Here is a 13,184-nt window from a genome sequence, read left to right as displayed (position 1 = left end):
TAATCTTTGCCACGTTTTCGCGATTCAAACGTTTCCTCCATGAGGCGAAAGGTGTAGTGCGTTTTTGTATTCAGTTATTAACACTGCGAAGAAAAGTTGCGTCAGACATTAGTTCCCGTCAGCAGAAAAACTGTTCCTTAGCAATCTGCGGTACGATCTCAGTTCAGTTCGAACTCATATCAACTATTGCTCCTTATCTAAGGAAATGTACAAAAAGACTAGTTTATAATGCTAAAATGCGAACTTCCTACAATATCCAGGTGGACTACTGATCCGGAGTTCCCGGGCTCGAACCCGACCGCGGCGGCTGCGTTTTTATGGAGGAAAAACGCTAAGGCGCCCGTGTGCTGTGCGATGATGTCAGTGCACGTTAAAGATCCCCAGGTGGTCGAAATTATTCCGGAGCCCTCCACTACGGACCTATTTGTTCCTCTCTTCTTTCAGTACCTCCTTTATCTCTTCCCTTACGGCGCGGTTCAGGTGTCCAACGATATATGAGACAGATACTGCGCCATTTCCTTTCCCCAAAAAACCAATTATTATTATTATTATTACAATATCCAGTGGAGTCATAGGAAAATCTGCTCAGTTCACAATTCTTCGATGGTAATAGACATACTTGTAGTTTCTGGCGAGGCTGTGAGTTATTAATATATAGCTGATAAGAAATGTGGCAATAGGCACATTAATTCAAAACTGAGATTACAAGAACCAGTCGAGAAGGTTCCGAGTAAGAGCATAGTAGTGGTTCAACAGCGCAAACACACACAGACCAAGTAAGAGACGAGACACACAAACCAGCGCTGAACTTACAACTGATTTTTTATTAGGAAGAAGCACGTCATATATACACACACGTAAAAAACAGCGCACACGCGCAATGTCAACAATACTCCTAGTGCTAGTACAAGGTAAAAATCGCTTTAAAAGCACGTGTGCATCTGCAGAACCGCTACCCACTATGTAGCACACTGATTTCTCGAAGCGATAATGTAACAGATGGAGTACTCAAGCGCCCTTTACTTTTTCTGATAATATGAAACGGCTCAGCTACTTCTCTAGTGCGCTGGTCAGAATGAGCGAACAAGACATCAGTATCATAAAAAAAGCGCACATTTGCACGTGAAACAGTGCTTAGCTAGGTTAGTTTCGTTCTTTCTTCAAGAATTAGCGCGCTCCATGAGCCGCACGTTAACGCAGCGGCCAGTCTGGCCTATGTACCACTACGCATCAACACCAACTAGCCCAATCTGCAGTTCTTCTACAGTTTATTCAGAGTAAGAATTCCCGAATACGATAGAAAACTACATCCTGAAGCAGCTGGCCGTCCGTGCATCCGACATGGTCTCACTAAAAGCCCCGGATATGACCAGCTTTATTATGGGCCGCTTGTTGACAGCGAATTCCCCTAATGAGCTCCTCGGTGCCGATGCAACAGAAAATCACCTTTGTGATGATATGCGTAGAAAGCTACTGGCCAGGAGCACTAAACCAGCAGGAGCACTTTAGGCATCAATATCCACACGTAAATGTACCCTCCCTTCAAAACATTTTGAGTTTAGATTAGAAGTAGCCACTGTGAGTGAAGGCATTAATGCGAGAAATTCGCAAGAGTAACGAGAAACTACCGAAAGCACTTACCTCAGCTGCTGGCGGCTGTCTTGCTTCGCGAACAAGTGTAGAAGGTGCCTATGCGAGGAAACTTTCGCCGAAAAGCTTTTGTTTTCCCACAGCTAATCCTCGCTCGTTAACTTATCTCCCTTAATATCCGCCTACAGCCTATAATGGCAGAGCCAGAGAAAACTCCGTGCACCAGCAAAAGCCAGCGGAGACTGCCGAATGAAGTGGCCGCGATCATTTCAAGCATGCGCCTAGAGTGATGCGCTCCAGTTGTCTAACGACACGTCTTCTGATGCGGAATCCGGCTGCAACCGGACGTGACGACAGCCACGCATAAAAGTCGAGCTTACGATCGAGTCGGCAACGACAAAAAAAATGCGCGAATGTCTGCTTGCACAGTGATTCTGGAAGCAGGTAATCCCCGCGGCAGCAGCTGCCTCGGGATAAACGATTATCTTTACGACGCCGTTTGCGACGACGACAACAGGCGTCGTGCGACGATTTCACTTGTCGCGGGAGGAGCACCCGTGAGACGCCTGCGTTGGCACTACCTGTCTTTTTGTTTGACTCGGTAAACAGCGCGAGATGGAGGAGGAAGGGTAGCGCAAACAAGTATGTAGGCGCTTACAGGGTTCGAATGGAGGAAAGCCCCTGTTGACGAATGATCAGTGTCATTGACACGGCGCTGCAAACAAGCTGTCTGCCTATATAATCGTCCGCGTAGAGAACAATGGCAGCCTGCGAGCCAGTGGAGGTCTCACGAGGGATTTGAAACGTGCAGAAACGGTTGTTTATGAGAAGAAAGGGCTCTTCTTTCGTCTAATGCGCTTCAGAGGTGTTTAAACTTCCCCGCGATTCGGAGCTTGCAACGTCCGTTGGACGATGGCGCTTGCTTACGGCGTTTCCGCAGCGTGTCGTGATGGCTTCAAATGAGTTGCTGTCATTGTTGTAGCAGCCAGGAGCGCGAGGCGACAGCTTCCACGAGTGAGCGGTTGTAGCTTACGCAATCGCGGGGCAACCACGCAGCTCGTGAAGTTATTGCTTCACACTAGGAGCTTTCTGCTAGGAGCATTATGGGGGCCGAGTTTGGCAGATTTTAGAGGTGCGAAGAATAAAGGAAGAATTTTTTAAACTGAGGCTGCGCATAAGTATGTTTACTTCAGGAGCAAAATCGCCACAGGGGCTTGAAGCACTAAATGTACAATACCGCTTTCGTCCGGCATGGCACGGTATTGTAACGCATGTCATGGTATGGTATCGTTTAGTATGATATGATATTGGTATGGTATAGAAGGGTATGATATGGTTTGGTATGGTATGGTATGGTATGGTAGAGTATGGTATGGTATGGTATACGAAGTGGAAGCAAGATGGCGAGAGTTGAACGAGTTGCGCATTATTCATGTCAGAAAGAAACAAGGTTAACATAACAATAGAAGGTGAAGCAAGGAACCAGTGTAGCACCAGTTGTACGTTGTTAGCAAGTATCCGAACGGTATTCATCATTTCAAAGGATAGAAATGCAGGTGGCAACGATTGGCTTTACGAAAAATTGAGATTTATCTGATCATGAAATTTTTTACATCTTGCAGCCGTGTGTTTATATGTTGTTATCGTGGTGCCGCTTTCTATCCTGTGAGGTGTGAAACATTTTATTTCTACGTTTAAGATAGTAAAATTGTTTTCATTCGGCTCCAAGCCGCGTCCCGGCACTCGTCGTTCAGTTTGTTTTATTATATTTCTCAGAAGCTGTTGGATTTGCGTAAAAAAATATTATCTGTGGTTTAAACTTTGCTTAGCCCTAGTGAGAAGCGAAAGCATCCTTCGCGTGGCTACGTCCACAAAGGCCACACACACTGAGTCCAGTGCCGAACTGGAAGAAACCTCCGACTCTGCGTCGCTGGCTAGACGGAAGACTTCGAGTTCACATGGCTGAATCAGCGGATGAAGTTAAAAAGTCACGTGGCCTCTCGGCCAATCATAAATTTAACCTCCTCCTGCCATGGTAGGGAGGTTGCTCACAGTCCGATGGGGCAGCTGCCACCTGCCATGTTGGGCAGATTGTGATGGAGTCAGTAGGTCACATGACCTGCCACGTGACATCTGTAACGTGACTGCACTGACGCTGCGCTCTTGAAAACCTAGCGTAGTGAAGCTTTCACTTCAAAAACAGCCGGTTTTATTGCAGAATGTTTAAAAGAACTGCGAATTGTGGGAGTCAACTGCTATGCCAGGATAAATGAATAACGTCTATTGCTTTTTCTACAGCGACCGGCGTACGTATAACCTAAACGAAAAGTGGTAGATATTCATTCTCGTTAGGTTGTAGCTATAAACTGGAGGCTTGGCCGCTCAGCTGTTGTTATCAAGAAAAGGCGGATGCGGATGCAAATGCTGTTAGCGTTAAGATGAACTTGCTGGTGACCTGGTGTGCCTTATCTCGGGCAAGGTCGCGCGGGTTGCTGTCTACTCGTTCACGGACGCAGTGAAGAGATTGCTCACTGCCGCTGCTACATGTAGAGCTCTGACTGTGAAGGGGCTCTAGTGCTGCAATTTTCATAAGTAGGTTAACGTCAGCACTTTATAGGCGTCTTCACAAGAAATTTGCATTGCTCTTTTAAACGCCCTATATCGTGCCTCTGTTATTTCTGTGACGGACAGGACGGCGTGAGACAGTTGTAAAGACCTGTTTGCTTTTCACAGCTCTCTCCCTTCCTACGCGGGAGTAACTTTATGGAGATTTATAGGGGGCGTCAGCTTATCAGGTGCAGTATATGCAAGGTTTTCTTTCCAGCTGTAAAACAAATTACGATTTCCTGGGACGCTCACCTTGGTCCCTAAGGATATCTTCTTTTATCAGAGCACGGGCATCTCCAACAACTACGGGCAAAAATAGTGAAAATTCGAAAATTGTGAGATACTTGTCGTGCAATATCGAAGGTAACCGTAAATTCTTCTGCTATGTAGCCAAACATTTCTTTGAATGTGTTTCCATTGAGCGCATCGAATAGTTAAAAATACCATAGATATAAATGAGGGACGCTTTTCACGATAGCAAGAATGTTAATAGAAAACAATTCAAGACTGCCGTCGGATGACCTGCGGATATCTTGATTGTTATAGTGAAATCTCACATTATATAAAAAACTCGCGCTCACAGAATTTTTTCCTTTCATAATTGCTTTTGTCCACAATTATACAGTACTAATTGTGACAGCCTATCACAATCAGTTCGCGCATGTGAAAAGATTTGACATTCTTGTAGCCATGCCTGGCCCTTCCCCAACTTCTGAAGCTTCCACAGAAAGAGATGAAAAACAAACTGCTTACTTTTTTTTATTCTGAACTTAGGTGCCATGGCACATTTAGCAGCACAGAGCGGGAGCTTTCGCCTGGGAAACTGAAGGCCTCAGTCGCTATTTTTTCTATCCAGTATATATTACTCGGGAAATGGCTGGCAGCAGAAAGCACGAAATAAATACTTATGAATTTGTTACATTAAAAATTCGGCACTGGTCGTCTTCGCTTCAGCCTTGTCTCATAGAAGCATGCTATTAAGCAGCGTGGGAATTTATAATAATATTTTTGTGGATCTCGGCATCATTATTTCTATTCTTTTTACTGCCCACTCTGTAGTCTGTCTAGACTACTCGATGTTGTCTCTCCAGAGTGCATTCACGACTGAAGTTTGTGAAACTCGCGGAGTTCTCAGCAAACACCATCCTCATAGTTAGACGGACAGGTTTGGGGAAGGTTGAAAGAGGCGAAAGCACGCACGATCGGAACAAGAAACAAGCCGGTAGAGGCGAAGGAGAGAATAATAATAATAATAATTGGTTTTTTTTGGGGGGAAAGGAAATGGCGCAGTATCGGTCTCATATATCTTTGGACACCTGAACTGCGCCGTAAGGGAAGGGATAAGAGAGGGAGTGAAAGAAGAAAGGAAGAATTAGATGCCGTAGCGGAGGGCTCCGGAATAATTTCGACCACCTGGGGATCTTTAACGTGCACTGACATCGCACAGCACACGGGCGCCTTAGCGTTTTTCCTCCATAAAAACGCAGCCGCCGCGGTCGGGTTCGAACCCGGGAACTCCGGATCAGTAGTCGAGCGCCCTAACCACTGTGCCACCGCGGCGGGTGGAGAGAATGCGCGGATTTCTTTTTTGTGAAAAAAAGAGTTAAGGTTGGCACTTCAGGGCCCTACGTGCTGTGAAAGCGTAAACATCCTTTGACCTAATGGCCTTTACCATAAAGCTCTTTGAACTAAAGGCTTTTAATCTAAAGGACTTCATCGCAAAGGCCTTCAGATTAAAGGCATTTACTTTGATAGCCATTGAAATAGGGGCCTTTACCATAAATGCCTTCAACCTAAAGGCTGTTATCAATGCCGCTGACAGTAACGTCCTTCATTCTTCTAAACCTACCACTATCACTAACTGTACTATCACTAATTATCGTCTAATGTCGTTGCTTAATTGCCTGTGATCCCCCACTGCTATCTTACGGCCTCCTACCGACGTCATGCGGGAATATAGTGACGTCATTGGGGTTCTTGGACCACTGCCCCTGGACAACGCCGGGTTGCGTTGCCAATTAGCCATATAATGCTTTCGCGTAAATACTTTCTTCTGAGCATGCTTCTCGCCTTTCTTGCCGGCACTGTCACGCCTCTCTGTGCGGGAAGCCCCAATTGTGTGGCGGCACCAGACCGCTACTTAAATTCTTTACGAACAGGTGGCGCCACCGACACATCACAGAGGAAGTGCCCAAGTAATCGATTTCTTTGCTCATATCCTCGGGGCTGAACCATTATAGAGGGGAATGGTTTACTACAGTATAGTGACAACATATTCCATGGGAACTCAATCAGGTAGACAATCCCAGCGACCTTAGTTTTAAATACAACCAGAACAGAACAAAAGCTAACTGTATAACCAATGATTGTTTTAGATGGAAGAGGGCGGCACTTGTCACGTGATGCTCTGGGAACAAACGCCGAAGCTGCTCCAGGATATTCCCGACGGCATAGAACGGTAGATGGGGTGGATTTTGGGTAGACGGGATGCGTCCAAGACATTGTGTCCGACAAAGGTAAAACAAAGATAGAATGCAGCGGAGACAGCTTGCTGTGTTCGCTGACCAGGCGGAATTAAATGCAGGGAATATTTGTTACTAAAATAAATCCCTCGTCAGTGGCTTAAAGGACCACTGATTTTTTGGGGGGCTTCAGCCATCTCTCGCCTCCCCTTGGTGCCATCATTGAACAAACGGCATAGAAAATGTAATAGTGAGGCACGAAGGAGTGGCTTTGTGATGCTGTTCGCGGTGAGGCAACAAGTGAGCTGGCGACAAGATCAAACCCTATCCTAATGTTACTCAGGAGACGACACAAGAAAAAGGCCCTTCTGCATACGGCTAGGAGTATAAAAAATTCTCGCCGGCATTTTCTCCACCTCCCTGTGTGTGGCAGCAAGGGGTCTGTATACAAAATATAGCATGCGATAAATGCAGCATTTTGTTTTTAAATGGATAATTTCGAATTCAGCCTTCGCAACGTCGCGGTCACAAAAATATAGCTCTGAGAAAGGAATGACAGAAACGAAGTAAATGCATGGCAGAAAAAAAAATTCTGGCTGAGATAAATGAGAAGTGCAATACGGTTTCTGAGCATCGATGTTAAGTGAGACTGGAAAGTTAATTAAACTGGCCGACTCAACGGAACGTGCTGAGCACTAAAAAACTAATGATGCGTTGAATTTGTCATTCATATATGCTTTTGTTCTCTTGTTCAAGATTCTTGCAAACTAATTTTAATTTTGAGACAACTGCAGAATATTGTAAGGCACTGCAATAAAAATATTGAGAGTAATGGTGCGTTCTTCGAATGCGAAGCGAACACTTTCTTTTAACGTTTGTTTGTCGCTCGCATCTAGTAGTGAAGACTGCTGTAGCAAACCAATGGGGAACGTTTTTGACGATAGCAAAAAGGCTAATAGCATAAAAACGGAAGCCTTTTAAGGCGAGACCTTCATATATTGATTGTTACAGTGTAATCTTACAATATCTGAAAAATTGTGGTCCTAAACAGTTTTTCTTTGAATAATCCGCTCGCCTAGAATTTCTCGGTATTTTACTGACAATGTACCCTGCAGTTTGGCCTATGGTGTTAGCAAGGAGCATGTATTAATGTACTGGTTTGCATGTAGAGTAGAGGCGTTAGAAATACATGTACAAAAGTTACAAGAAGAGAAACACAGCATATTTGATGTTTCTTTGCAGTAGTAGTGATATAGTAAATTGCAGTATTATAGAGTGAGGGCAGTCAAGGATTTAGTGCATCAAACACCATAAACACTAGGAGTCAGAGTTTTGAGGATTACGTATGTATGCTCATTCAGTTAGACAGTCGAAACCGGCTGTATCCAACCCGAAGAGAATCGCGAATACTTCGATATATCGATACCTCGATCAATAAATGTGCCAATAAACTTAGTAATAGCTTACAAGGAAGCGGCGCATGAGAGACATGTGGCGTGGAAATTATGCACAAGGGACCGAAGGCCACTCTCATTGACACCCCACGTTCACCTCGTCACTCGCTTCCACAGTTTCAGCGCCGCCAGCAGCTGACCGAGCAGTCCACAGTGCTTTGCGCGCGAAAAGTGACTGAAGAGCGCTGTTTGAAGAAGCACCCCTCGCAGGAGAGTGGCGTGGTGTTCGATAAAGAGAATGTTTCGCTGAACGCGAGTTCGATGAACGCGAACAATAGTGGTATGCTTTTGCATGGAAATTTCAATCGAACATTCTGACTCCACGATATGTAAACAATAATTAAATACACTATACCGGTTCGACTGGATTAAAACTAAACTTGGTTGACGTATTCGCTGAAACGTAAAAATTAAAACCTCTGATGACTCATTAAGAAGATATAATTGTGGAGCGTACTGTGATTATAAAGAGGTTTAAATACTCGATAATGCTAATAGCGCAGGTTTCGTTCTGCCAGTCCAGATTCTTAATTTTTTTCTGCGTTGGAGACATAAAAAAAATATTACCCGTCTCTATGAACCCATGGTGTGTGTTTTGAGAATGATAATCTGAATTAAAGCAAGCGGAACATCGGAAGAAAATTAATATTCATAATAAGAGGAAGAAAAAATGTTTAGCATCTGCCTTCTCCAATATATCGCCCTCATGAGAACGTCTCTCGAGGGCGGTGGAAAAATAAAAATGGTGCCAGGCTGTGTAATCTGCCTAATGGTGCCTAACATTCCAGTTTGCCGGCATCGAACTGAAAACTGCGAATCACCAGAAAAGGAAAAATGAGATAATGTTAAATCGCAAAGCAAAACGCCGCGGGGCGTTCGTTAGCGGAGCTCTTTGAGTGGAATGAAGCTAAAGGCAATTGCGGGAGTGAACTTGAAAGGCAGCCTTTTCTTTAATTTTTTCAAAGTATAAGAAAACGAGTTTCGTCGGCAGCGATTTGCATATAATGAGAAGTCCCGAATAAGCGCGAGTCTGGATGCGCCAGCGGTAAAAATCAAATCTGAAAAAGATTGTGTCATCTGTTATAAAATTCGCTTTCTGGCGCGAGAGAACTGAGGTCACAAGACCAGATATTTTCCCATTTATGGAGGAATATGACGTCACCAGACAGGAAGTCACGCCAGTTTCGGCAAAGAGATATACGGCTTGTAACGCTTTCGCATTGGCAACACATGAGGTGATTAGGTGCTCCTAGAATTTTTTTTAGTGCACCCCAAGGAAACACTTTTTATTGAAGCTTCAGTCATTTGAGAAGTGAATTTAAAGAGGCGGCGAGAAGGACGGCTACACCTAGTCTTTGACTGAATGAATGATTTTCTGTAACAAAATTGCTGATCGTTATTTTTATGAGCTAAGAGATGAGTTTAGTGTTGCGGTTCGTTCCTGAAAACAAAGGTCTCGCGAGAGTAAAACAAGATTTTACTGTCTGCCTTGCAGACAGGACCGGAGAAGAAGGGGCAGGAGTGAGACTTTCGACGACGGCTTATGTATGCTCATTCAGTTGAAAATGAAAATTGGTTCTTTGGGGAAAGCAAATGGCGCAGTAACTGTCTCATATATCGCTGGACACCTGAACCGCGCTGTAAGGGAAGGGATAAAGGAGAAAGTGAAAGAAGAGAGGAAGAAAGTGGTGCCGTGGTGGAGGGCTCCGGAATAATTTCGACCACCTTGGGATCTTTAACGAGCACTGACATCGCACAGCACACGGGCGCTTTGCGTTTCGCCTCCATCAAAACGCGGCCGCCGCGGTCGGGTTCGGAACCAGGTACTCGTGATCGGTAGCCGAGCGCCTTAACCACTGAGCCACCGCGGCGGGTACCAGAGGTTTTCTTTTTCTTTGTTTGTACACTTTATACTCCTCCAAGAAAAATAAAAGCTATGGTTTCTAATCATAGTGAAAACATTAATGGCCTGACATTGTCGTGTAATGGGATATAAGGTGGGTTTAGCCTTGCTCCATGGACACCTGTCGACCTATACAATGGGGTGCATCTTGTTTAGTACATGTAATTAGGATATAAGACTGTGTGAAGCTGCCGTTATGCAACAGCTTCTTATTCATTGGCATGACTACTCTGAGTTCCGGCGACCGCGCAGTCCTGTCCTGATGTACCACCCCCTTCGTCAACTACATACTGTCTGTGCATTCGAAACAAGATTCCGTTCATATTCACTGCCTGAGTTGTCGTTAACTGTTTCTTTCCTTTGTGTTGTGAATTGGACTAAGTGCTTAAGGCAGAGGAGAATAGGTCCTCCTGCTGCCCCTGTCATAGTCTACTTTGACCGAGTACCTCGAGGTCGGGTACACTGTGTGCTCAGCTCGTAGTACAACTTCGATCTACCGCCTATTGGTTTCGTACCACCCCTGAAGGTCGTGGTATCATACGACACTATGTTGGGTCTCCAATCGTTTGTTTTCGGTGTTTTTGATGATGGCCTCCGCTCCAAGGAAAAACGACTAGGAATACAAAAATTCGGCAGATACACTTAAGACTGAACGTGTGCGAATGCGAACGTATTGAAATGCTTAGTCACGTTAAAGAATGAGTATGACTACGAGGCATAGCTATGCATACTTTGTACAAACGTTTCCCTCTTTACGTTACTTGTGAAGTGCTGAGTCATCCAACGTTGCAGAATGACTATGAATCATGAATCAGTAAATTCAAACGTTACGTTTCATAACTCATGTCTATGCATGTTCGCTTACATATGCTGTGACGTGCACCGGCGTTCTGACATCATCTGTATTTCGTGCGATGGACAGCGACGGACGCCAGCTTTTAAGCAAATGGTGCATATAATGCTTTCGCATTAATAAAGGAATAAATATATAAGAGTAAGTTAAAGTTTTATGAGCTTTAGCGCAGTTTTGCTAAGCCTTTCCAGAATTTCTTTTGAAAATACTATAAATGACACTACCTATTGGTGAACACCACGACATTCTTGGGCAAATAAGCGTCTTTCGATTATTTACTTAATGCATGTAAGGTGAACCCTATCCACGCCCAATGGACCGTGATACACCAATAACCCCCCCACGCTGACCCGCTCGATACTTTCAGGGTTATATATTGCTTTTGTATCTTAACACAACAAATACAGTGTACACAGTAAACAGGCATTAACTACCGATGTTTTACGACTGCAAATCTGAGCTCAACGCAGTAAATAGCACAGCGCCTGGACATTTCCTGAAGCTTCTAGTAGGCATTTAACTGCAACACAGCCCTAAATAAACTGGAAGTGTTCTTAGATGCTAAGCTTCATTACATATATGTGTGCTTTGACTGCTGAACAATGCTGCCAGTAAGAAAAGTGTTTTTATTTTGTCCCCTATTTTTGTTTTGTGTTTAAGGGCAAAATATACATTACGTCTTATTTTACTGGTTGAATGGTTTTTCGGATCATTGAATTCAAACGAAAGTTTCTTGGAGTGCGATGTTGTGCCATTCCTCGCTTTAATCTTTTTTGTGACATTTTTTGTGTGCCCCTGTTTTCCGAGGCTTGGGGTACGCGTTCATTATGCAGTATAACGCCAAACGCCGCCTATGTCAGAAATGTCGACAACAATCTTCAGTGAGGTCTAGACATTGTAGTAGAGAGAAATTTTTGTTGAGTACCGCCCAATGCGCGCTGTGTAGTATGCTGGCAAAATAAGCTGGGGTTACGTTAACTGCGGCTTGCTATCTGCCAAATTACTTTTGGGCGATGTAAGAAACAGGCCCTTTGAAAAGAATTTAGAATGCAGAAAATATCACATTAATGCTACTGTGTGAAGCTACCTTTGGATCCAGTGAGCTCCAGGGTTGAAGAAACCTGAAACATATTTTCCAATTAACAATTTCAGTTAATTATTGACTTAGTTCTCCGCCATCAGCAGTTCTAATCGCAGTACATTGTTTAAAAGAAAGTATTCTACAACAAAAAAAGTTATGTGAATTCTAGCGTCCCAATGCCTTTCGGAATACCCCAATAACGGGTGTTGTTTCTTTCAAAATTGCGCGGAACCTGACAGAAAATTGAGAGCAAGCACACCCAAATGTGTTTTGACTCCTCCATGCTGCTTTGAGATCTCAGCGCGAATGCTTGTTTTGCAGCACTCATGGCGCACTAATAATTTTTTTTACTTCGCCTGGCCCGAAGCTGTTCCCGACCGGAAGTGAGAGTCAAGAGTTAAGCTGCACCAAATGGAGCGAGAGGCGATTTTTAGCCATAAATCACGCCCCTTCTAAGCGACGCCATTACTCTTCGTTTCAGCTACATTGACTCCCTGTGTGCCGTCGCTGCATCATTTACTCCTTTCTTTGTTTAACTCCACATCGCTTTCTTACTCCACATTTACTCCACATCGCTGGGGGCAATGACCGTGACATGTTCTGTTTTCATTCCTTACTGCGCGCCACGGCTCACGCCTTCTTTCTAACATCCGGGACGAGTTTTGCTTTTCGTTGTTGGAGCGCATGTCAGAATTTTCCTGATACTTTATTCCTTCAGTATGTGTAGGTAAAATCGGCTGATTGTTCAGCAAGATTCCCCACACAAAAACCGTTTTTCCAAAGTGGCCTGCACCGCACTTCTATTGCTTTGTCGTGTGATGACTTACTTAGCAATTCTTTTCAAACACGGCATCATTCTCATACTGCGAGTTTTTGAAAAAGTGAAAGTAACATTTGAGTTGAAACTTGTCACATGCTGTGCAGCGCGGATGGGTGATCCAGATCCCACATTTATATTTTAGGCTGGAAACAAGTGAAATCATGTTTTATAACTCCCAACATTAATAATGAAATAATTACTCATTAGCATGAACACAGGCGTAGCCGTATGGCTACGCTTGGGTTGGACTACTTATTTAGGCCTATTCCACATTCAGGGATTCCCATAAGACGTTCAACTAACTTCTAACAGCGTGCAACCATATATTTGGGATTAAGCCTTAATTTAGTTCCGCAAGCGATGAAGTCTATTCATTGCATACCCACTTAAGAACTTAGGCTTCCACAAAGGTAA

The sequence above is a fragment of the Amblyomma americanum genome, chromosome 8 (assembly GCF_052857255.1).
Source record: "Amblyomma americanum isolate KBUSLIRL-KWMA chromosome 8, ASM5285725v1, whole genome shotgun sequence".
NCBI classification, from domain to species: domain Eukaryota; kingdom Metazoa; phylum Arthropoda; class Arachnida; order Ixodida; family Ixodidae; genus Amblyomma; species Amblyomma americanum.
Note: the sequence above shows the minus strand (reverse complement) of the source record.